Below are 27,644 nucleotides of genomic sequence, written 5' to 3' on the forward strand. Positions count from 1 at the left end.
ATTGTAAGCCTTAGGGCAACCACAAAAAATATTTTTAAGAGAAATAAATAATAAATCAGTAGAGGAGACAAAATAAAATCCTTTAGAATTCTTGATTAGCATAAGAGAAAGAAAAAGATGAAAAAAGAAATGACCAGATGGAATAAACAAAAAACAGCTAGTAAGATGGTAGATTTTATTGAAACCATATCAGTAATGACATAAATGTGAATAGGCTAAACACACCAGTTAAAATACAGAGATTGTCCTATTATATTAAAAAGAAGCAAGACCAAATCATAAAATGTCTATGCAAAGCTCATTTTAAATGTAAAGACAAAAAGACATATATAGATTTAAATTATTGAATGGAGAAATAGATACCATGCAAACACTATTCAATAGAAAGCTAAAGTATATTAATTATCAGACAAAGTAGACTTTAAAACAAGAATATTAAAAATTAAAAGGCCATTATATAATGATAAAAAGTCCAATTCTTCAAAAGGACAAAACAATTCTAAGTGTATGTACCTAATAACAGAACTTCAAAATACATAGAACTCAAACTGAAGGAACTGAAAGGAGAAATAAACAAATCCAACATTATAGCTGAAGACTTCATCACTCTTCCCTCAGTAATTGATTGAACAAATAGAAAGTCAGTAAGAAAAGAGAATATCTGAACACTATAAACCAGTTACAACTAATGAATATTGAGAGAATACTTCAACAAAAGAAGCAGCATATACTTTATTTTCAAATGTATATGGAACATTCACCAAGGTGAATAAATAGCCAAAAAGTAAACCTCAACAAATGAAATAAAATTTGAAAGAAAAGAAATCATGCAAATTATGTTTTGGACTATAACAGAATTAAAGTAGAACTCAATAGCAGAAAAATATCTGAAAAATCCTCAAATATTCAGATATTAATATATTTTTATAAAACCTATGTGTCATAGAAGAGTATTAAGAGAAATTAAAACACATTTTGAACTAAATGAAAATAAGAACTACAACGTACCTCAAAACTGTACCTATTAGCAGTTCTTAGAGGAAAAATTATAGGGTTAAAACTTACATTAGAAAAGAAGAAAATTCTAAAGATAATATCCAGTATTCCACCAGAATAAGCCAGTAAAAAGAACAAACTAAACCCAAATAAACAGAAGAAAGTAATAAAGTCAAATATCAATGTAATTCAAAACAGAAAAACAGTAGAGAAAATCAGTGACACTAAAGTTATTATCTTTGAAAATATCAATAATGTTGCTAACTCTCTACTTACACTATCTAAGAAAATAAGAAAGAAGACACAAATTATGAGTATCACACACAAAATAAGTTTCCCAGACCTTAAAAGGGTTAGTATATAAAGCAGCCCCCAAATGGCTGTCTTGGTTAGTGCCTTCTGGTATTAATGGTCATATGTAATTCTCTTCCTCTGAGTGTTGACTGGACTTAACTGATTTGCATCTAGTAAAGTATTCTAGAAATGAAAGGATATCACTCTTGAGATTGGATTGTGAAAGGACTGTGACTTCCATCCGGGATGCTCTCTCTTGCTTTTTCCTGCACTGCTTGACCTGAGGGAATCCAGGTACCATGTTATGAGACAGCTTTGTAGAGGCCTACATGGCAAAGGACTGAGACCTGTTAACAACTACCTGAGTGAGCTTGGAAGTGGATTTTCCACCACCGCTGATCTCCCCTTCCAGGTCAGTTTCAGATGAGCCCACTGCCCTGGCCAATGGCTTACCTGCAACCACATAAGAGATCATGAGCCACAGATATCCAAATAAGGCAGGCTCCTGCTTTGAACCATGGGCTCCTGACCCGCAGAAAGACTGAGAAAATAAATGTTTAATATTTTAAGTCCTTGTCTTTAATTCTCAGTGTCATTTTTTACCCAGCAATAGATAATTAATCCAATAAAAGGGTAATAAAGCAATTCTGTGCCCATAAATTTGATACTGTTGATGAAATGAACCAATTCCCTGAAAGAGAAATATTACCAAAACTTACTCAAGAAAAAAACCAGATCACCTGAATAGTTTTGTATCTATTAAATAAATAGAATTTATAGTTAAAAATCTTAGACACGTACACACATAGCAGGCTCAAATGGCTTCAGTGATGAATATTATAAAATATTTAAGATGTAAATAATACCAATTAAACAAAATCCCTTCTAGAAAATATAAGAGGAAGGAATATATCCTAACTCAATTTGAGGCCAGCATTTTCCTAATATCAAAACCATAAAAAGATATTACAAAGAAAGACAACTACATGTCCTCTAGAACACAGAGACACAAGAAAAATCCTCAGAAAAATTAGCAAATACAGCAATGTATACCCAAAAAATACATCATGACCAATTAGGGTTTATCCCAGGAAGGAAGGTTGATTAATTATAAAATCAATCAATATAATATATGATATTAACAGAGCAAATGGAAAAATCATTTCATTATATGTAGGAAAAAATATTCAACAATGCTTTTTCAACAAAATTCAACATCCATTTATGATATAAACTCTCAGCACAGTAGAAATAGAGGTAACATCCTAATAAAGGGCATCTCCAAAAACTTACATGTAACAGCATACTTACTAGAGAAAGACTGAATTCTTTCCCACTAAGATCTGTAACAAGGCATGGGTATCATTTTTCACTGCTCCAATTTACTGTTGTACTATAAAATCTAGGTAATGCAATAAGCTGAGAAAAAGAAATCAAAAGCATAGAGGTAAGAAAAGAGGAAATAAACTCTATTTTCAATAGCATGATTGTCTGTTTAGAAAATCTTTAAAAATCTACGAAAGCTACTAGAATTAATAAATGAGCAATCCAAGTTGCAGATACAAAGTCAACACCAAAAAAATTGTATTTCTATATATTAAGTAACAATTATAATATGCAGTTACAAAGACAGTACTGTTTCTGTTAGCACCAACAAATTTAACATGTGAATATAAATGTAAAGAAAAAAAGTACTGTACCTATAAGGTGAAAGTCATGAAAGATTGACAAGAGAAATAATAATTATAATAATTTAAAAAACTTAAATGGAAAGATGTATCAGGTCCAAAGATTAGAAGATCAATACTGTTAAGATGTCAATTCTTCTCAATTTGGTTGGTGAATCCAACTAAATCCCAGTCAAAATCCCAGGGGAGTTTTTGTAGATGTTGACAAACTGATTCTAAAATTTATCCCTTCTCAAACATCTAGTGATCTTCAAATACCTATTAAAATGTAAGAATTAGCGTCTATAAAGCTAACTGAAACCTCTATGTGTTTGGGGGAGGTTTGTCCATTAGTGAGTTCACTCTGGATGACAGGGCAGTGCCTCTGCATTTTATTGGGGACCCAAATGCCAGTTATTTGTTGGGCTTTTCACTGGGCTGTTTAATTTCTTTTGCAAAAAAAATCCATTCAGTTTCTGATTTAGTATGTGCTGATAAATGCCGGGCTGTCAAAATTCTATTCAAATAACCTGGGAAATAAGATTGGATGGGTGGGAGATGTCACTAATGGGTAAAATTTTACTTAACCTCTTATTTTTATTCCAATGTCTCATCCCAACTTTCAACTGACTGTTTTCTCTGAATCTGTTGCTTCTGTAGTTCATTTTTTTCCCCAAGAATAAAGCTTCTGGTTTTCTCACAGAGAAAAATAAACATGTGGTTGGTAGGAAAGCAGAGCAGAACTTGGTTTTAACTCCATCAAATTTGCCGCTATGCTTTTATCCTGTTTTCGATCTCCTTCGAAAGTAAATGGTGCTGTTTCCTTATAAAGGTTTTGCTTGGTGAATTAGTATGCTCTGTAGAGACATCTCTGTCCTGGTGTTGAGGCTTAAACTCTCTTTACACAGGTCAATAAACATGCCTTTGTCCACTTTCTATCTTGCAAATATTTATGGACATCTTTTATTGACTATTGCTTTCTTTCTATTGATATCTACTTACTGTCATTTTAGTAGAGTTGCATAAGACAGCAGAGATAAATGAACATTTTAAACTCAAGCCATTTAATTTTATATCTGAGGTTGATATGATTTTCTTATGATTATTGGTCATTCTCTTTTTCTCTTGTGAATTGTTAGTCTTGGCCTATTTTTCTGTTGTGTTGTGTGTGTGTATGTGCGTGTGTGTGTGTGTGTGTGTGTTAGTGTTATTATTTGTAGGCAATCTTTATTTCCTGGGAGATAAAAATAATTAGAACAAAAAAGAAAGTTGAGTCAGTGAGACGCACGAACATCATGTCCCTTTGATTAAGACAATCAAAATACATTAACCGAAAAACTTTTTAATTATAAAAAAGACTTACAAAGTTCCAACCGTATATTATACAATCAAAATGGAAATTGCAAAACTGAGTTTTATTTTTCTCAAAGTATAAGATTTAATTTCTGTCCCCTCTTGGATGCACTCGCCCCCATCTGTTCACCTGGCCTCATTTGCTTGACTTGCTTCTGACCTGAGCATCACTTCATACATGTTTGACTGGGATTGTATTGAATCCATAGACCAATTTGTGGAGAATTTACTTCTTTACAAAATTGTATTTTTCAAACAGTAAACATTTGCCATTTTAGCCCTTTTTTAAGTGTACAGTTTAGTGGCGTTAAGTACATTCATGTTCTTATGCAAGCATCACTCTCATCCATCCTCAGAATGTTTTTCATCTTCCCATCTGAAACTCCATATCTATTAAACACTGAGTTCCCATCTCCCCCTTCCCTCAGCCCCTGACAATCACAATTCAGTTTTCTTCTCTATAAATTTGACTACTCTGTGTATTTCATATAAGTAGAACTATATAGTATTTGCCCTTTTATGACTGGCTTATTCCACTTCGGATAATATCCTCAGGGTTCATCTATGTTGTGACGTGTGTCAGAATTTTCTTCCTTTTTAAGGGTGAATAATATTCTACTGTATGTCTATACCGTATTTTGTTTATTTATTTATATGTCAATGGACACTTGGATTGCTTCCTCCTTTGGACTATTGTGAATAATGTTGTTATAAATGTGGGTGTACAAATATCTATCCAAGACTGCTTTCACTTGTTTTGAAAGTAGAACTTATGAATCATATGGTAATTCTATTTTTAATTTTTTTTAAAAACTGCCATTCCATTTTCCATAGCAGGTGCACCATTTTTCCCCCTAGCAGTGTGTGGGGGTTCCAGTTTCTCCACATCCTATCCAAGACTTGTTACTTTCTGTGTTTTTGATAATAGCCCTCCTAATGGGTATGAAGTGGTATCCCACTGTGGTTTTAATTGGCATCTCCCTCATGATTAGCGATGTGGGCTACCTTTTCATGTGCTTGTTAACCACTTGTATGTCTTCTTTGGAGAAATATCTGTTCAAGTCTTTTGCTCATTTTTAAATTGAGGGTTTTGTTTTGTTTTGTTTTTCTTTGTTTTTCTTTTGTTGAGTTGTAGGAATACTTTGTTCTGGATATTAACCCCTTATCACATATATGATTTGCAAATATTTTCTCCCATTTTGTAGGTTAACTTTTCATTGTGTCTTTTGATGTACAAAAGTTTTGAATTTTGACGTAGTCCAATTTATCTGTTTTCCTTTTTGTTGCTTGTGTTTTTCATGGTGTAACCAGGAAATCGTTGCCAAATCTATGTCAAATTGTGTTTGAATTAATTTTTGTACATGGTGTAAGCCTAAGCTTCAACTTCATTCTTTCGCATGAGGTTGTCCGATTTTCCGAACACTACGGTTAAGAGTCAATAATTTTTGAAAATGTTGAACAGCATATCTTCAAATATTGCTTCTGTCCTGTACTCCCTTGCCTATTTTTCTTTCAGAACTTTTACTGATGTACAGTATATCTCTTACTGCTTTATGATTTTCATCTCTTTTTTCCTCTGTTTTTTAATCTGGTATTTTGCATTGACTTAGGGTCTAGTTTACACTTTTCTTTGCTGTGCTCAATATAGTAAACCCATCTATTAAACTCTTAATTTTTCTTAGTGTATCTTTTAGCTTGTATGCCTTTAAAAGAATGAACTCTATGGACTGACTAATGGATTCCAGTTAAGTTTCACCAATCAGGAGTGCTCATACAGAAGATTAAAGAAAGGGAGGAGAGTGAGGGCAAGATATCTTTAACCTGGCCCCCTCCATCCATCCTGCAGGACCTGGTTCTAACTGCTATTCTCTCACTTCTTTAGGCCTAAAGGGGATAATGTGCTCTGCTAGTACCTCAAACTGTGCACTAACTCTAGCGTTTTCGTTATATCCTATCCTTAGCTTTGTAAACAGTCCTTTCATTCGGCATTCCACAAATCATTCAACTTGGGTGCACCATCCTTTTCTATCTGAGATATTGATTATAATGGATTGTATATGTAGAAAATCTTGGTTTATCAATATTTCATTGACTGGTTTCTGGATTTTTTTCATACTTTAAAAGGTCATTTTTTTAAACAAATATTGTATAAATGAAGTATCCATGTTCCTATTTTTATGGCTTCCGATGTTAAATTCAGATCTATGATCCATCTAATATTTATTATAATATTAGAAACGAGGCATTACTCATTTTTTCCTACAATTTTTATGACTATTCTTGCTTGTTTGTTTTATGTTTGACTTTTAGAATCTGTTTATTAAATTTAAAAATATATTACTGGCATTTTTACTGAACAAATAAACATTTATAGATTGATTTAGGGAGAAGTGACATTTTCAAGTCCACTTAATTATAAGTGTGGATACCTCTATTCTTTCTCTTTGTTCATGTCTTCATTTCTCACTAGGTTTTTAGAGTTTTCTTTGCAGAGATTGTTTGCAATTCCTGTTACCCTAGGTGTTTTATCGAAGTTGTTATTGTAAGTGATGTCATCTTCCATTATCACTTGTAGCAGGTTTTTGTTTATGCGTATAAAGCCTAGTGATTCTTGATATGACTATTTTAATTTTGAACCCAGCCACTTTACTGAGTTATCTTTACATTTATAATAGTTATAAATTTTCCAAGTTTTTCTTTAATCAGCCTTTGGTAAAAGAAATATAGAAGAAGCACTCAGATTATGTGTTCTATAAAAGCTTCAAGCAGGAGGTGCCCTTTAGCTGAGTCCCCCGGTTCAAGTGGGATTTTGATAGTTGTAAGTAAAGGTGAGAGGAATGTGATAAGAATGTTTTAGATCAAGGAAGAAACAAACAATAATGGTTAGAAGAGACAGAGCACATGGTTGACTTGAGGACATCATTCAGTGTCATGAAGCAATGGGCTATGAAATGGAAAACTGTGAGGCATGAAGAGGATGAGAAGGGATGAGTTCATTTAGGGCTTTGCAAGGAAGGAGGTAGGGATTTATGCTGAGAACAAGCAACTGAATGATTTCAGCAGAAAAGAAATTAAGTTGACTCTTCCAACATGGAGAATGATTTTTTTGTTGTTGTTGTTAAGATAGCTGGTTCAAATGTTGCAGTATTATGGGAGATAAACTCTGTAACATAAATAAAGAAGAATGCATGGGTCAAAGACATATCAATGAGATAGAATCTACAAGAGTTGATGACTAACTGGCAGGGAGAGGACAGGAGACGGAGAAGGTAAGGATTCTGGCTGGAGCAGTGGATGGAGAAGGAGGAAAGGATTTGTAGAGGAAGGGGATGAGTTTAATTTTGATGAGGTTGCATTTGAGAAGACTGTGGAACATGTACATATTAATTTACTAAATATATCTATGTATTCAATCTACTTATTCATTTGTTTATTCAACAAATATTGATTAAATGCCCTTTCCATGTCAGACACTTTCTTCCTGGCAGGAACATACATTAGAACATGCTCCCTGCCCTGTTGTAACAACCAATACAGATGATGAGTATGATCATATTTGTAATTTTATATCCAAACATTCTATGTCCAAAAAGAAAGAAAAGCGACTGTTAACGGCTGAATTATGTCCCCTTCCCCAATTCATATGTTGAAGTTTCAACCCCCAGTACTTCTTCAAATAAACATAATTTGAAGATAAGCTCTTTAAAGATCTGATTAAGTTAAAATGAGGCCATTAGGGTGGATCTACTCCCATATGATTGATGTCCTTATAAGAAGAGGAATAGCCATCAGGAATGCTCAATACAGAGGGACAACCATGTGAAGAGGCAACAAAAGGGCAGCCTCTGGAAGCCAAGGACAGGCCTCAGTGGAATCCAATCCTGCTGGCACCTTGATCTTGGACTCCCAGCCTCCAGAACTGGGAGAAAATGAATTTCTGTTATTTATACCACTGAGAGTGCGATTTTGTTATGGCAGCCCTAGCAAAGAATGCAGTGACTGACAATTAAAGCAGACATTCATATACACACAGAGCAAATGCATTAATGGCAGAGAGGTCAAGACCCAAACAAAGAAGATGCATATGAATTATTTTTTCTTTTTTTTTAACCTAGTTTATTAAGGAATAATTGACAAATATGTATATTTAAAGTATTCAATATGATTTTTTTTTAGTAGAAGTGGATTTATTTAGAGAGATGTACACAGTGGGTGGAGGGGGCTTGCAGTAAAGGTTAAAGTAAAGGTAGATACACACTCCATAGAAAGTGCACGGGACATCTTGGAAGGCAAGAGAGAGCGAGCAACCTCAACATGATGATTTGATGTACATATACACTGTGGAATGATTTCCGGGATCAAGATAATTAACACATCCATCACCTCACACAGTTAACTTCGTGTGTGTTTGTATGTGTGTGTGTGTGTGGTGAGAACATTTAAGATCTACTCTCAGCACTTTTAAGTATACAGTACTTGAAAAATATATTAACTATAGCTATTTCTTTTTCTTAAACATTTTTAGAGAGTAAATATTTGAACTTAATATTAAAATGGACTGTATTTTTTTAGCAAAGAGTATAATTTATTAATAGAACTTGTAAATATTTGAATCACTTCTTTTATTATTTTTGCTATTGTCTTTGGTGCCAAATGAAATCTGTATTATTATTTAGAGTCTCAGAATGATTCAAATCCAGGGATAGGGGGAGGGTATAGCTCAAGTGGTATAGAGCATGCTTAGTATGCACAAGGTCCTGGGTTCCATCCCCAGTACCCCCCTCCAAAAATAAATAAATAAACCAAATTACCTCCCTCCTCCCCAAAATGAAATACATTTTAAAAAATCCAAGGATAATATATTTTTTATTCTGTGACATGAAGTTACTAGGTGATATGCTTTGGTATGTTGACTTTTCATTTACAAGCTAATTTTCAAAGCATTATTCTTATTATATTATACAGAGGCAATGCTCTCAGAAGGGTAAATAATGGAGTTAATAACTTACTGTATTTTTTTTTAGTAAATGCCAGCTTTTCAGCCTTTAAGAGATTATTGCTAGGAAATAACCTCCTACTTCAGTGTTTCTGGAACACACAGTTTGTGATATTAATATAAAGAACAGTAGCTGTGAAGAGAAAATAAGTCTTTTGCAGGCATAATTTGCTCAGATTCTTTGGACTGAGAAAGCTGGATCAATAATAGCCAAGTGGTCAAATAGGGTAGCTTCGTAGACCCCTTAAATTCCAGGTACGTTATTCCCAATCACTGCTTCTCTTCTAGAGTGTACACAAGTTTTCCAACAGCATTCACCTTTAAAAGTTTCTAAATACCAAGATTTAAACAATGTGTTTTCCCACTGGTGAATTGACTTTTTAAAGAAGTATCACTTAGATTACGTTTTAAAAGCACATGATTTCTCCTTTCAGTGCTTGAATTTATGATGAAGTCTCAATTGCAGAGATGAGACTGGCCTCTGCGACCCTGGGCCTCTGATTTGGGTAATTCATTAGATCCAAACCAAGTCCAACTGGCTCAAACAGTGGAGAGAATTTGTTTGTGCACGTGCTGCAAGGTTCAGAGTGTTGGCAAACCACAGGCACAGATTAATCAGGCTTCTGTTCAATCTTTCTGGAATTCTTTTGGCAATTCCTCCTTGGCTTGTTGGCCATGTTCTCTCAGGGTCTCGGAAGTGTTCTAGTGGGTCCTGACCTCACTGAGTGACTTGTGGCTGTCTAGGACTCACCCCTAGGCCCTGGGGTGAGGATATTCCTGGTAGCAGCCCACGGAAAGGAGATACTAAAAGGGCCCCTCTATCCTTTGATGTGACTGTGCACCAAGATTTTTTTTAAGTAAAAATGAGCAAAGTTTATTTTGAATAAATCACTAACCCATGAATTTGATTCTAGTAATGACCAAATAATTTTGCTTTTAGATTAATACACATCTAGGAACGTACAGTACCTCTGTCTCAGAATAACCAAGCAAATCTATGACATAGTGTTTTTATTTTTTGACAGTGGTATTACTGTACTTATTTTGAAAAAGATAGGAAACAATCTAAGTGAGCCTAGGTTTTCTAAGAAGAACCCATTGGTTGATTTAACGTACAGATGAGGAATTAAAAATCAGTACTTACAAGGATCCTTTAGGGAAATACATTTTATTTGGTGCTAATCTACCTGATTAGGCAGTAATCAGGCTTCTTTGTATTCCAAATAAAGCAGTTAATATGACAACATTGTTTCATTTACTCTGATTAGGACTCTCAATTAGGTAATGAAGGAGATTTAAGATAAGTGATGACAGGTGTAGGAAGAAGTAGGGACTCTGATTTAGAGCTGATGTCTTAACTATAGTTAATGCCACAGAGGAGCTAAATGAGACATCATTTATATTCATGTCTTAATATTTATTGTGAGAATACAATATTATCTCTATGGCAGAATCTCCTAATACACACTCATTCAACAATCATTTCCTGAATATGCATTATGCATATGAACCTTAAAGGTACAAAATTAAGAAAGACATGGCTCTTACATTCAAAGATCTTATGATTCAGTGGAAGATACAAACATACATGATTTAAGTCTTAGTACTAAAAAGAAATATAAATAAAATTCTGGTAGAGGAAGGAAGGAAAAACAATGTGAATGCTCTGGGAGGTGTGAAAAGTCTCCGCAAAGGGAGTAATATTTCAACTGGTGCTTGAAAAATGAGAACAATGGTGATAAGTGGAGGTGATAGTCCTGCCTTCCCCCAGGAAGTAGAAAGAGTGATGCCACAAAGGAGGAATATGTGTGAGTATGCATCATATAGTGGGACGTGATGGTGTAAAGATATATTATGACCCAATTTATAGTGGACCATGTTGAGTCTTATGCTCAAAAATTTAAACTCCATTTTATGGTTAATGGGGAAACATTGAAGAATGTACAGTAACAGAGTAAAGGATTAATAAAATAGTGATTATATAGTGCTTATGGCTGCCTGAAGCATTGTACATTGAGAAGTTCCAATTTTCAAAGGAAAGGAGGAGAAAAGTGTAGGAAAAGCAGTTATCAACTGATTGCAACAGTCCTAGAGAAAACTATTTCCGTAGTATTATTGGGGAGAATAACACGAATCAGAATTGAGAGACATTTTGAAAGTGGGATTAATAAATTTGATGATGTGAAGGGTGAGGTAAATGTTAAAATCAAACATGACTGTGGCTGAGACTGCTGGTTACCTTTAAATATTTTTCCCCTTTCTTGTGGAGTAATACTGCCCAGAATTTTAGGTGGGTACATTACCACCCAGCTAAGAAATTATATTTTAGGGCTTCCATAGCTGAATGTGGCTATGGGATTAAATTTGAGCCTGTGAGGCATAAGTGTAACTTCTAGAAATTCTCATTAAAGAGAAGTGTTTCCTTCTCCCATTTCTTTTTTCCAGGTAGCGAGGTGTGGACAGAATGTGTTATAGCACTGCAAACCATCCGGTGCTACGAAGTGGAAGCCACCTGCTGCAGATGACGCCCCTGCTGGTGAGGAGCAGGTGAGCAGGAGCCTGAGTTGTTGACTGCAGGGCAGCCCAAGGGTGCTTGCTTCTGGACACCTTTGACCTGTCACAGAAATAAAGCATCTGTCACTCACATTTAAAATTATTGTGTTATATACACCTAAGCTTATTCCTGATTAATTCAGTGACATCAAGTATCATATCTGAGAAATTATATAGCAGTCAGAGTGGACTCATTTATATCTTAATAACAAACAGTCCCAGAGTTTCAGTCACTCAGAGGAACACAGGTTTTTTTTCATTATGTCACATAACCATGCCTAACTTTAAGAGAATACGGAAGTGTCATCCTCTTGGGTGCCAGGAAGATACAATTATGGATATCTTGTCTGTGGAATTCAGGTTTCTTTGTTTGCAATATAAAACTGAAAATATGGAATCTGGAATTTGAGTGACACTAGATATAAAGGTGAGATTCATCTATATTCTTATAGAATTTGAACCAGTGCGTGACAATGAGACCATCGGGGGACCGGATTGCGAGAAGAGATGTGACAAAATTGTGGAGAATTACTACACTCAAGGGTCCAAAGAGAGGAAAAAGGTCTAGCGGGAGAGTTGAAGACTGTTCAGAGAAGCAGCAGGGGAGTCAGGGCAGAGCTGGTTCACAGAACCCAGAAGAGACTCTTTTAAAGAAGTGAGGCCAAATTAAAAAAAAAAAAAAAGATTTAAAGTTTCAGAGCAGAGGTACTGGATTGCAATGAGTTATGAAGCAAATGGAGTGAGATGGAACATATGATCTGAAAGTGGCAGTTAGGTGTTTGGAACATGACAGGAAAAAATAGATTAACTAGGACACACAGGAGCCCAGTTAGCCTTAGAAATGTCTAGGAAGATGTTAATTTTAGGAATTGAACAAGCATCTAAATTTTATAAGCACCTACTTGAAACCAGTATTGAATATTGATCCAGACAGTCATCCTGTATTTATACTGTTACCTGTGAGAATTCTTTTCTTGACAGAAACATACAGTTACACAAAGGACTTTATAATCATTTTACCCCAGTGGGACTGTGGTGTGCAGGAAAATAATGCCATAAACCTAATGGCAAAAAAGTAAAAATTCAATGTAGTGCAGTAAATATCTAGAAACAAGCAGTGCTAATAGCCAAGACTGAGCGTCTTCTAAACAAACTGAAGTGATTCTCAACATGACTAATGAAGAACCCGGTAAGCTAGGGGTGGTCTCTTAATAGAATCAGTTTCCTCCCTAGTCCTGCCCTCCTTGACATTAACCACCTATTTCAGGGCCAGATCATTTTTACTGAGCAACAGAGTACATTTTCCCTCTGCAGTTATTTGCTTCAATTTCCTTATATTTTACTAGGTGTATAACTAAAGTGTGACATTGAGGTCTGAATAATAAATGTAAAAATCAGACAAATCTGAAATGATAGAAAAAATAAAGTTTTATATAAGTTCAAATGAAACTTTAATTTTACTCACTGTAGGACAAAATTATGCATAATATGTGTGTGACAGACTGAAAAATCTATCAGTGGTCAGTCAGTTAGAAATTGGGAGTCACTCCCAATTTCTAACTGACTGACCACTGATAGAGTTTTATGAACTTTACATGGATCAAGCTGAATTTTCTTTTTAATCTAACAAAAAATCTTTTCCTGTTAAAAGCACCGAAAATATAATATACATATTGCAAGTATAGGAATCTTTAAAGAACTAATTTTGAAATTGATTCCTGTAGCTATCTATATTTTACCACATGTAAGAAACTGGTTCAAATTTTCAGATTATTTCAGTAGCAAATTTATAAACTAGATACTGTCCCTTACTTTGAAGCAAATTTGAATGAAATAATTTTACCTTGCAAAAATAATGAAGTCTCTGGGAAAAAAAGTACAGTACATATTATAATAACAGAGAAGGAAATTGTAATATCTTCCAAATGCTTAGTAACCATTGCTAAGGAAACCAGTTTCTTGGTGTCCACATAGTATAGAGAGGGTCTCTCTGCTGAGTTTACAGAAATATGTAACGATCAAACACACACACACACACACACACACTTATACCTAAGAAGGTTATATAGAAGCATATTAGATATTTCTATTTTAAAATACCCACATTTAATGTTTAGTTTTCTAAATGAGAAATGTTATTTCATTGGTCTTGAGTGTGTTTTAAAAATTAACCACAGCTAATTATCTAGAAGCATAAGCTTGAATTAGATTGGGAATTGTTTTATGCCATGAGCTAAATTAGTACCTGAAAGCAACCCAAACAGTATATTGTTAGAAAAGCAGTTTACATTGGGATTGAAGGAACTAAACTATGGTATGTTTCCAAGGTTATCGTTGGCTTTCTGTGTTGCCTCCTAAAAGTTAATTGGTCTGTTTTAAATTAATTCGTAGAAAGTGTCATGATAACATGTCTACCTAAGAATAAATTTGTTCCCTAATTGATTGTTCAGTAAAGCCTCCAGTTTACAAGTGAGAAGCTCCACAGTATCAATGGGAAGAGGAAACCACCAAAACACGTGTCCAGAGCTAACATGGGCCCCTGATGAGTGGCAGAAAAATCAAATGGACTGCGATTCTTCATAAGACAGGAAAATATTCAGACTCATTGGGAAGAAGATACAGAATGTATTTTGATGGGCTTTGGTTTTTGATGTAGTATGATGGATTAAAAGAGTTGAAGTAGATGAATATTAAGAAAAAATAGGGTAAGATATATGGAATTGAGCACAGAAGTTTTGAATTCTCACCAGGAGAACTTTGAAAAGATTATGGGAGAATATAGATAACAAGCACCCCTTTCTATTCCTTCATTTGTAAAATTCCAGGACATTTTTGTGGAAAAAATATTTAAAATTTGATGAGTTGTTTTCTTTTTTTCTTTTTCTCTCCTAGAAATAGTGTTGATTTCCTGTGGAAATTCCCTGTGTACAAGATCTTCATTACTTGTGGAACTGATTGTGTCAAGAGGTAGCAAATTAATTACTGTGACCAAATGAAATATTAAGACGTTCTATTTCTCTGCAAAACTTCGTCCTTATAGGCCTTTTTGGGGGGAAATATTGAAAGCAGATCGGGCTATCTAAAGCAAGTATTCTTAATCAGGCAGGTAACATAAGTGAGTGAAGCAGGCTGTGTGCAGGACAACAGGGGGCTGTGGACTGCAGTAATTGGGGAGAGTGTCCTGTTCGAAGGAGCCATTCACCACTCACTCCAGTTCATTGCTGCCATATTGAAATTAATGTCTCATCTTGCCAGATCTTCCAGTTTTTCAAGGCAAGACAAAAATTTGAACCTTTTTTTTAAGCATCTCTTGATTTTTAAAATAAACTCTTTGCAAAAATCTAAAGAATAACATCTCATCCAAACAAAACATATCTGCGCACCCTGTCTAGCTATCTGACAGACTGCTATCTTACGTCTCTTTTGAAGACATTTTTGTTTTATATTTTTAAAAATCTCTTTATTTTCAAATCAGTTTGGAAACTAGTTATTGAATGTACAGTTTAAGCATGGCAACGTCCCAGGACATTGTGAGGTACACGAAAAATGAGTAAGATATGATCACAGGCTTCGAAGAACTTGAGAGAAGTGAGCCCATTCATATCAAACTAAAAACCTACAATGGGTCACCAGTGTCAATGTTGCCTACTTCATTACAAAAATATATGTATATGTATACAAATTTCAATGGCAAATTAATCTATTTAAAGTCCACTCGATGTGGGGAAATAGTACCTTGTATCTTGTCATATGGAAGCAAATAGCTACTTCCATACCATGATAAAATTTCTTGATTCTGGGAATTTTTACTTTCTAAGGAATCAATGTCAAAGTCAAAATATCATGCTACGCCTTAAAGGAGGATTTTGATTTTTTTTGGTACAAAGCTCTAAATTCAGTATTCAGTGTTCCACACATGCTAGATTTTTAGGAGATCTGGATCACTTCTAAGCATGCAGAGAAACTTTGTGCTAAACTGATGTGACAGCAAAGCAGTGAACCCTCATCTTAAATAAGCAGAAGACAATTAGTCTTAAAGTAGTAGGTTTGAACTAAGGGCAAGTTTAATTGGGTAGTTCATTTGTAAGTCTTTCTCTTTGTAGTTAAGTAGGGGAACTGCATGAAAGGGAATGAGAAATTTTCAGGGAACCTAAAAAGCACTGATACTTGATTGTATAGTTTTGAAATTTCTCTAGTCTACTGAAAGAGGCAGTGTTTTTCTCCCCCAAAATTCTCTAGTAGATTTCTTTTCTCTTTCTCCAACAAGAACAGTCCTTCCATCTTCTGTACCAAGAGTGAACAAGGATCATCAGAGCTCCAAGTGCCCTGCAAGCTTCCCTCCCAATACATCCAAGTCTTTTGCTCACTCTGGTTCTCTCTTTCCCTCTTGCCTGCTGGTCAGAGAGAACTAACCTCCTGGAGTTCTGAGGGAAGGAGCCATACAGCTGGTGTATATGTCCCAGTTCTGCCTTACCTTTCAGCAAAACCCCTCTGAGATTCTCCCTCTGAAGTAGGGATAAGAAATATACACTCGGCAAGGTTTTTGTTAGAATGGAATTAAATAATAATGCCTATTATTTTATAGGGCTTGACTCTATTCCCTTCCTTTCGACTCTGCTGCGAACTTTATTCTTCTTTCCTGTCTTGCTGTTGGATTTTGGGGGAGTGCTCAGGAGCATCCAAAGGAAAAGCTATGCCCCCAGTGATGGCAGAAAGTATTGAAGAGGTTTTATGGCCTGAGACCTGGAAGGGCATCTGTAATTATTCATATCTCAGAATATAAAGTGTGAAGCATACTTAGATTTTACTCCATTATTGTGCTGTTTCTTAAAAATCTATCCGGTAGCAAGTTAATCATTAATTGTTGAATATCCAGTATGTGTTGAGTGTTGTACAGGGTCTGGTTGAAGTGCGATCTTTACTAAAGTCACCACACACCCAGATAAGCAAAATAAGCTTTTAAAAAAAAGGAAAACACAAAGCAACAGAGGAAAGTAAAAGACAAAAACAAGTTGGTAAAGTGCTAATGCACTCCTCTGGACTTTGTGAGCTTTAGAAACGAAATGTGAGTGGAAGCTGGAATAGGCAGTGGTGGCTTGTAGTGGATGTGGGATCTATTGGGCTTGGAGGAATAGAAACGGGAGAACATTCCAGGCGGTGAAAGCAACCCAAGGGGAGGCAGGAAGGTGTATGCCTTATTCCACTTGCTCAAGCCTCCACTCCCAGCTTAGAAACTGTTAGATTCATCATTGCTAACAAGGCCCAGGGCCCAGGTCAATATGCCCCTCCACATTTATTTAATATAATTGAACTTCTGCTTGGACACAGCACTTTATGTCCACAAGTATCAGTGGCCAGGTCTCTGGGGGCCATATATTTAGATCCGGGCCTCCTAACAGTTGCATATTTGCTTATCCCCTGAATGCTCAAGGTGATGCCCTCTGTTCCCACCTAGGCCTGGAATCCTTTAGATAATAATAATAATAATAATAATAATAATAATAATAGTAATCATGTTAAACAACTAGCTCAGGTTTAGAGTGCTGAACAAACTTTAAGAAATAAATTTCTCAGAAATTGACACAATGTTGTAAACTGACTATACTTCAATAAAAATATATATATACAAAAACAAATTCTGAGAGAAAAAAAAAAGAAATTTCTGTCCTTCTCTCCCCCTAAACATTTCACTGTTGACAGTCCTGGCTCAGAATTCTAATTTGGAGAAAGCAAAAGAAAAATGAATGTACTGATCATTACCTGATAGCATTTGGCTCTGGCACTTTATTCCAGAGACTAAAAAGTAAAGATGTGCATTTGAAAGAGAAAAGATAAAAGGCTATCCTTGAAAGGGAGCCATTTTACTTCTGAGACAATGAGAAGACAGGAGGATGTGTGACCCTATAAAGATCTCCTTCCAGTTATTTTGGTTTCTGAGCAGATTTAAATATACAGTGTTATATTTATCCCATGACGATCAATAAGATCATCAACTTAGTAAGACAGGGTAGGAGTTTGCAGCAGGTGTATACACAGACACACACACATGCACACATATAAATAGATTGTGAGTGTGTGCTTTTAAAATTTGCTGCTTTTAAAATTTCATTTAAAATCTGTCCCATGCCCAACTCATCTCGGAAATTGGGCTTCCAATTACTGCTATTTTGTCAGCTGCTTTGTTTTTATTTCATTTGACTAACTTTGTTGTAAGGGAGTTTCACTTTCAATGCTTTTAAGTATCAATATATTTCCTTCTCTTTAAAAGAGCAGACATCAAATATTATTGGAAAATGTATTCATTATTAGCAACCCACTGAATTTATTTGCTGTCTCTAAGAAGTTCAGAGCTGTTTAAGATGCAGAAAAAAGTGTTTACTTTTACTTATTATATAAATAAAAAGTCACTCAACACGACTTTCAAATAGTAGCTAAAACTGTAATTTTTATGCCTCTAAGGCTATAGATTTCAGTTATTCCCTTTATCCATGTGTACAAAGAGATGAATTTTTGGAAGTAAGACAGTGTAATTAAAAGCACCTGTCATAAAAATGCTCCATATTCTTCCGGTTTGACTACTGAGGATTGATAGTAGTATCTAAATAAGTAAAGAAAAAGAGGGCATGCTATAGTAGCATTCAAAAAGGGCCATCGGGTGGCCGTGGGTGGGAAGGAATCTTTATAGCACATAAAAATGCCTTCCAATCTACATGTCATATCATACAGTTACTCTGGGAATTGTGGAATGAATGGAAAGTAGGAAGGTGGAAGGAAGGGAAGAAGAAAGAGAGGAAGGGAGGGAGAGAGAAAGGAAGGAAAGGAAATATGGCTCCAGTCTTTGCTTTGTTACTTCGTAGTTTGTTAAACTTCTTCCCTTGGTGTCATTTTCCACATCCATGAAATTAGGGGTTGAAATAGGTTCCATATTCCATGTGGAACTAATCCCGAATTAGTTCCATATTCTCTGACTCATGTAGTAATCCAAATAAATGGTAGTGGTATTTTTACATTTGGCTCCTCAAGGCTCTAGTGGTCATAAAAACTAGCGAGTTACATATGAGAGGCTGTATGGTGTAGAAGGAATAAGGAGAGAGAAGCTGCCTCAGAGTCAGACTTTCCTATGCAAGTTTCTCCTGAGCCTTAGCCTCCTCGACTGCAAAGCAGAGGTGTACTGGCCTCCCTGGGTCACAGCTAGGACTGGCAGGAAAGCGTTTAGTTTGGTGTCAGGCCTTTGGCTCACTGTCAGGATTTCAGGCATATGGCCCATTCTTGATATGTGGAAAGTCTTTACAGAACTTCCAGGAGCCTATCAAGGCAGGATTAACCATGAATTCATTAGCCAGAGCACAGACTAATTAGATTTTAGAGTTACAAAGGACCTTTGCAGTCTCAGTCAAATGAAGGAACAGGAAAACCTAACAAGTTGTGGTTTAGTTGCAAAGCCAGGGGTAAAATTCTGACCTCTTAACTCCCAGTCAAGGGTGTATTTCTTAGAACAACTCAAGCCTAGAAATCCAGGAGGACTGACTGTCGTAACACATGTTTCTCCGCTTTGATGTCCTGACATTTCTCCACCCCCATTCCCTGGGTTTTTTGCTTTTAAACAATTGAGGTGGTGCCTGAGGTCTACTGGGAAAGAGTCAAAGTAGCCCCTCATGCGGCGCTACAGGACATTTCCTCAGGGACCACAGTGAAAAATCTTAACCAGAACAAAGTACATTATGTCTTCAACAGAACTAGGTCCTTGGTAACGTGGTTCCTGTTAGGTTTGTCACATGCCTTGAGGGACGCTGGCTCTACTTGCTGCCTACATGCATAGAGTTGTTAATTTGCTAATACCTGCATAAGAATCTCCATATAAAACTGACTCAAATTGTGTCTTTTCTGGCACTAATTTGTACAGTGTTTGTTTGCAACACAGCCAGTTTGAGAGCTACAATCCTTTGCTGATATTTGAATAATACATTAGGATGTATAAGTTTTGGATCTGAATACTCTAGTGATGATTTGTTCTTGCTGTACCAGGTGGAAATTTACATACAGGGAGGTGGGACTGGGGGATGAGCTGCCTAAGCCAAAAGCACGTAAGAGGAAAAGACACACCTCCGCAGCCCTAAGCCTACACCCTCATCCACTGACTCCAAACTCGGGGCTCAGCTGATCACATCATTCCCCAATCACATCGGGCCACTTTACTACACACATTTTATACTGTGATGCCAACAGGATGAACTAAATTACTAACACCAGGAAGTATTAAAGGATGAAAGAAGGCCCTGAATTGCATTTCTCTGCTCATCCTGAATAAACCCTTTTTTGCTGTAGAAATAAATACCTGATGGTCTAGGTGTTTGAGGTCAATATTTTGGTGGCCCTTTATGAAGACCAGAGAAGACCCCTAATTGAGCCCCCTGTCACTCCTGGAGTTTGAAGGTATGTCTTTCTCCTGGATCTGAGCTCATGCCTTCTTTGTGTTTGAAACTCTCCAGGCTTTTTTCACCATCTATTTAAAGGTTTTGTCTTTGGTTAGGGCCTTGTTCTATATGCATACTTGTTTGGCATGTCAGTCTGATCTCAAAATCAACCAAAGCTGGCTGAAAGTGCCTTTGGCCCAGTTCCATTGGGAAGGGGCTGCTTCTCTGAAACTGTGCTAGTTTTCCAGCCTTCAGCCTATTCCTTTGGAAGGGCTTTCCTCTGGAGTATGACTGAAAAAGCCTTCAGCCTGAATCCTCTGGGACCAATCTGTCTTCTTGGGACTGGCTAGGATTGGCTTCCAAGCTGTTCGAATTAAGCTGTTTGTGCTATAAGCTGTTTTAAGCTGTTTGAAAGTTGTTCTTTACTCTAGAGGGGGAAAAAAAAACAAACAACTCTGAGAAATGGGATCCCAGTTATCTAAGTATTTCAAGGGCATCCCCCTAAAGGGATTCTAGCCACTTTCATGTTTAAAAACTGTGGTTCTTCCTCATGTGCATTTCTGACTACATAAACAAACCTTGTTACCGGAAAAGGGAAATAAGAATTACCTTGGTTCTTAGTCACCTGAAAAAAAAGAATTTTTAACGAGAGACAGAAAGTGTGATATAAACAAGATTTTATTAGTAAAGTAAAAGGTAGTAAAATATAGTACACTCCCAAGAATTGGGAGTGGGCCAACCCAAGAAAGCAAAAATGACACCACTCCCTTGTTTTTCCTGTTCTTATATCCTGGCTTAAGGGCGTTTTTCGTGATTGATTGATTAATTCATGGTTCAGGTTCTTTGAGTGCTCAGGCTGACTGACAGCTCAGGTTCCTTGTGCTCAGGCAGACCCATCCCCTTTTGGGCAGGTTCTTACCCATGAAGCACACAGAGAAACCTACAGGAGGGGGCTCAAACTGTAATGTTAATTACATTATAAGGAGCATTGGGTCAGGCTAAGCCAGGTCTTTCTATTGCACGGCTGCAGCAGCGCTGGATCCTAGGTGGCTTCTTTGTTGGCCCTCATTTAGAGAAAGTTTTTGGAGCCCGTTATCCAGAGTTCAGGCTTGCTGCTATTTTCTGGGTTGCTCCTTTCCCCTTCCTCTCTACCTGCCCTGTGCTCATTTCTATCTAACTGCCTAACAACCTGACCAAAGGCCATTTAGAATATCAGTGGCCATTATGGGGAACATTTCAAATCCCAAGCTTAATTTCCTTAAGACTGAATATGACTCCATAGTTCAGAAATTTCCAGAACTGCATGGAATACTTATTTCAGTTGGTATTTAGAGGGTTTCCAACATTATCAGGAGTCAAAAATTGCCTCTGTGCAAAATAAGTTTTTAAGATTAACTGCGGCAGATGAACAGTTTTAAAAGAGTAAGTGGCTCTGGAAACCTCAGGTTCTTCATCCTTGGCTGCTTTGTCCCAGGCTCTGCCTCTGCACCATCTTCCCCCTTCCCTTCTATACCATCTGTGCCTCCACTAAACCCTCAGTTCCCCCATGCTAATTCTCTCCCCAGACTTTCCCTTTTCTCTGCACTCTTTCCACCCCCTTTTCCTCTGAGCTTGTCAGAACACTTCCCTTTAACATTAACCTTTCTGAGGATCCGGAGGCTACATCTTTAATTTCTTATATTCCTGGGACTAAAGTTGAACTTTGAGCCATAGTCAAAGATTTTTCCAAAGTGACTGAAGAACCTCATAGATTTGCTGAATAATTTAACAGAGTCATTTAACCTTATAGCCTGGTTTCTCTGATTTATATCAGCTAGTTCATATGCTTGTCAGCAAAGGCCAAGCCCAGCATTGGATGAAAACCACTAATTGGAAAAATTCTGAAAGATCTCTAAAATTATAACTAGGAGACCAGCTTGTTAACTTACTATACAATCAGGTTTGGGTAATCACTAGGTGACTTTATCAAGCAATTCTTAGGGCTTTTCAATAGTTTGTTGATTAGAACAAAATTCAGGCTTACACACAAAAATATAAAAAGCCTATTCATGATCATTATAATCAACTTCAGATCATTTCTAAAGGAAATTCTGGTCTTCCTTCAGCTGTTGGTCTCACTCGAGTAGCTTTTAACTCTTGTGTTTATTAGTGGGCTGGACCAGGGCCTTTCCCTTCTAGTTAAAAAGGACCAGGATGGAATGAAAACTATGTCCACTCCAGATTTAGTTAATTTGGCAAAGCAGCTCTCTCTTATCCTACAAAGAAGATCATCACACTTCTTAATCTTCAACTCCAGCAAATGAAAGCTCCTAAACAAAACCAAGACCCTCTAGCTTCTGCCATTATTGTAAAAAGCCAGGACATTGGAAAAGAGATTGTTAAAATTTAAGCACTTTAGGTGCCTCCAGCCCTGTAACCAGCCTTCCCAATGTCCTCCCTGTGCTCAACGACAGGACTTTAAGCAACTACAGGGCTCTTCCCAATTCTCCCTGTTAATCAGCTTGGAGCAACATTTCTCCAGTTTCGGGATAAATCTCTTCCAGTCCTAAATGACTGTTAGAGTCACAGTGTTTCATCCCACTACTATAAAGCAGCCCCTACCTTCAAGTACTAGAATAGTTCAGATACTGGGGATCTCTAATGAACCTCAGGAAATTTTTGTCTCTGAACCTGTTCCCTTTTGCTTGGGCTCTTTAAAGAGATGCCCACTGTTTTTTTCCCTTAGTTGCTCTACTGCTGTCCATTTGTTAGGCTGATACTTCTTGGAGAAGTATCATGTTGGAATTTCTTCCTCCCAGAAGGGGATAATAGAAATTGACAGTAGTTTTCAAAGTAACTGATAAAATGAATCAAATGACACTCTGACATCCTTTATTTGTTCCTTATCTGACTGTACTAGGGCAGATTCTGGAAACACAGATCATTTGTTCCTATTAAATCAGTTACCACCTTCCTTATGGGCAAAATCTCCAACTGATGTTGGCAAAATTCACAGCACACCTCCCATCAAAATTCAAATAGAATTCAAAACCTTTTCCCAGAATTAATCTATACCCTATAGGAAAGAAGTTGTTCAAGGCATAAGGCCCATGATAGAAGACTACAAGGCTCAAGTCTTCATTATCCCTTGTACTAGCCCCTGTAACACTCCATGAAGGTTTGTCCAGCACTTCCAAGCAATAAACAACACTGTTATTCCTTGAAACCATATTGTTCCTAAGCCTCATGTGGTATAAACATCCATTCTTACCAGAAGTAAATTCTTTACTGTAACTGATTTATGCTGTGCATTCTTTAGTATTACAGTTGATGAACATGGCCAATACCTTTTTGCCTTGGGAAGAAAAATAATTCATCTGGACAGTAATGCCTCAGGGTTTTACCATAAGTCTTTATTTCTCATAAATCCTGAAAGTCTGATCTGGATGATGTAAAGTTCCCTAGAGGTTCTACTTTGTTGTAATATGTGGATGATTTGCTTCTTTGCTCTCCTTCCAAGCATCTACTTGCTAAAGGTTTTAACTTTAAAGGTATATAAGGTCACCAAAGGAGAATTGCAGTTTGCCTAAAACCACATTTGATATTTAGGGCATCTGATGTCAGAACAAGGGCCACAACTAAATCCAAGTAGACTTCATGGTGTCCTAAGTTTTCCAAAGCCTGAAACAAGGCATCAGTTGGAAGGTTTTCTGGGAGTAGTTGGTTATTGCTAAAATTGGATTCCAAATTTCTCTCCTATGGACAAACTTCTGTATGTTTTACTCAATGATAAGAACTCTGACTTAATTTTATGGGAAGAATCAGACAACATAGCCTTCCAAGTCTTAAAGTAGAGTTTGATATACCCACCTGCCTTTGGGCACTGTAGTTATCAGATCCACTCTTTCCTCTTTCTACATGAAAAGGAAGGGAATGCCTTTGGGGTACTCATCCCAAAACACAGGGACCACCACTGACTCATGGAATATTATATTCAGTAAGTGGACCCTGTAGCATAGGAATATGCCCTTGCCTTATAGCTATTACAGTCACTACTTTTTTGTTAAAACCAGCTAGAATCACTGTGAAATCCCCTTTAGCCATTTTTGTACCTCATGCAATAGAAGGTCTCCTGAATTCTCATCACACTCAACATTTCTCAGTCAGCTGCCTCATGTCCTGCAAAGTCCGTTTGTTAACTGCCCCTCACATAACTCTTACAGTGTAATGACCTTAACTTGGCTCTTCTTCTTCCCTTTACCACCAACAAAGTCTCTCATGACTGCTTAATGCTGACAGGCCATCTCCTAGCTGCTCGTAATGATCTAAAAGAACTTACATGGGGTGATCTCGACTTCTCATGGTTCACTGCTGGTTCTTATTTGAAAGGTGACAACCCTTTCTGAGGCTGTTGAGACAGCATCTTTACTTTTGGATACGATACTTTGGTCCAACAGGTTGAATTCTGTGCCTTTAACACTTGCAGATTTTGTTGTATTGCTTTTACACATTCATATTGGTATAAATATGGTTATTTATTTCAAAACAACCTTGCAGTGGGAAATCATAATTTCTAAGCCCTGTGTCTTCCAACTAAATGAGAAACTATGATTCTGAACTTATTTTTACCCTTTGGAATATATATATATATAATATTTAATAACATTAAATATGCAATATATTTTCATATATATTTATAACATATAAATTATATTAAACATGTACTATATTTTAAATTTTACCATGAAATAACATAAACATTATTACAGTACTTTTATAAATTTCACAAATAATTTATAAGGATTATACACATTTTTCTTTAATTAAGATTTTTGAAACCCATAAGATTTTTGAAATGCTTAAGTTTATTATCTTCAAACTTTTCACTAAGAAAAATACATTCAAAAATTTTTTGATATTTTAAGACCTAAGACATTATTTTCCTCCTGAAAAATATTTAAGAGGGCATTTGTTTGCATTTCAAAGCAGACTAACCTCTTTAGTTGAGGATGTTTATAATTTCTTAAGGAAAGATGTTGGCAGCCACTGAGTTTGCTGACAGGGTTTTACCAGTTAGACTAGAGATGTGAAGGTAGGCAGACCCTTTGATACTAAGTATTCTATATTCGTGTGAATCCCAATTTGTTTGCCCTCTCTCTCCCTTATAAAATCATCTTCTTGAGCTCTTTAAACAGATCTTGTGCTGGATAATCATAAAGTTCAAGGTCACATCTGTCCTTATGGTTTGATGTATAACAACTTAATTAAACGTAATTTATCTTGTCATCCCAACAATCAGCTTAATAGTCTTTAATAGACACATGGAAAAACAAATCTCTCTAATCTGTTTGGCTGGGTGCAGTTTGTTTTAGTGATGGTCATCAATGTTTCTGGCTCTCTACCTACCAAACCTATGGTAGCATTGTCCTTCCTTACTTCCTTAGAAGGTAGGTATGGCCATGCAGTGAATAACATTATATGTCAATTTGGCTAGGCCACCGTAGCCAGATATTTGTTCAAACACTATTTTTCTAGCTGTTTCTTTGAAGGTATTTTTCAGATGAGATTTAAATCAATTGACTTCAAGTAAGATAGATTACCCTTCCTAATGTAGTGGGTCTCATCCAAACGATTGAAGGTCTTAAAAGATAGAAGACTTACCTTCCCAGAAGAAGAGGGAATTCTGCCAGCAGACTGCCTTTCGGCTCTAATTGCAACATTAGCTCTTCCCTGGCTCTCCAGCCTGACAGCCTACTGTGCAGATTGTGAAATGCTAGCCTCCACAGTCATGTGAGGCAGCTCCTTAAAATAAAGAGTACACACACACACACACACACACACACACACACACACACACACACACACACACACACTCTACTGGTTCTGTTCTGTAGAGACCACGGACTAACACAGGTGAACATGAATTGTTTTAGCCCAGGAAACATGAAGAGAAATAACATGTGTCAGTTCTAAGCATAAGCTTCAAGATCCAGTGCATGCTTTGCCACATTCACATTTTCCTGCCTCAGAAAGTGGGAAAGCAAAGAAATGGAGCCGTTAGAGCAAACCATGATAAACATATAGTGTGTACAAGAATTAAACTTTCATTTTTGTAAGCCTCTATGATTTGGAGCCTGTTCGTTACTATGATATAACCTATATTTTCATGACTCATACCACAATCTCTAAATTTACAATTCAGTGTCAGAATTTTCTTCCTCTCTTAGGTTTACTGTTTCACTTAATACTATTTTTAACCTTGGCCTTATGAGAATTTAAATTGGGCTTATGAACCTATCTGAACTGCTTGCTTGATTGTCCAGCTGATTCTGAAGAAAACTTCAACTCCTCAAGCATGGAGAGCCAGCTAATCTAGGCTACACACACACTAATTCATCCTCACTTCCCTGGATCAAAAAACCATTTGACTACTCTGCACTTACAGAGCATGACCATGAACTTCTCTCTCAGAATATTCTCAACATAAGGGCTCTGATGCTTGGTAACACGAGAACTGTGCATACAACATATTACAATTACAGTGACCAAAGATAAGTACTGTCATTCCAAATAAACGTCTTTATAACCCTAAGGAAAAGTTTAAATAATCCTCTTTTTTTTTTTTTTCTTATCATAAGGTATACTAGTTTTCCGTTGCTGCATAATAGATTACCACAAACTTCGAGGCTTAGAACAACCCAACTTTCTTATCTCACAGGGTAGCGGTGGCATTCCAGGCCATTCTAGGAGGCTGTCCCGCCTGGTGAGACAGTGGCACCTGCCTGCTTTCTGAGTCACAGGCACATGACAGAAGGAGCGGATGTCACAGTGGGGCCGCGGATCTTCCCGAGAAAGGCTGGTGAGCATGCGGGGAAGAGTCTACCTCTTCTCCCACCTCAGTGACACTGGGCTTAGGCCTGGCCATGGTGGAACCCTGCCCTCTGGCTGCCATTGTCCTGACCCTCACAGGGTCAAGGTTCTGGCATGTTTTAGCTGTGTCTTCTGCTCAGAATCTCACAAGGCTGAGCTGAATGTGTTGGCCATCTGTGTCCTCATCTGGAGGCTCCAGGGAAAGACAAGCTTCCAAACTCCTTCAGTTTGTTGGCAGAATTAATTTCCTTGCAGTTGTACGATTGGGGTCCTGTTGTCTTGTCAGCTCTTAGAACTGACAAGGTCCTTGCCAAGGATCCCCTTCTTAGGTGCTCTCATGCTTCCAGTCTCTTTCCAGTCTGCTATGGAGCCTTATGGAATTCAAGGTAGTCGCCAAATGACTATCCTACCATCATTTGCCACGTAACATAATTTAGTCAGGAGACTAACTATCCCATCATATTTACAAGCTCCATACACACTCAAAGGCAGGGGATTATACATGGTGTGGACATAAGGGGG

At 36.8% G+C, this 27,644-nt stretch overlaps 1 long non-coding RNA gene across 1 annotated transcript; it reads right to left on the reverse strand.

The window, feature by feature from the left end:
• LOC123612106 (uncharacterized) lies at positions 1–26,020 on the reverse strand. Its single transcript, XR_006719278.2, has 4 exons — positions 25,914–26,020; positions 2,602–2,709; positions 1,652–1,743; positions 1–1,570 (listed from the first exon to the last, which is right to left on the reverse strand). It is a non-coding gene; the product is annotated as an uncharacterized LOC123612106 (long non-coding RNA).
• Between the last annotated feature and the right edge of the window lie 1,624 nt (positions 26,021–27,644).

Source organism: Camelus bactrianus, chromosome 5 (genome assembly GCF_048773025.1).
Source record: "Camelus bactrianus isolate YW-2024 breed Bactrian camel chromosome 5, ASM4877302v1, whole genome shotgun sequence".
NCBI lineage: Eukaryota > Metazoa > Chordata > Mammalia > Artiodactyla > Camelidae > Camelus > Camelus bactrianus.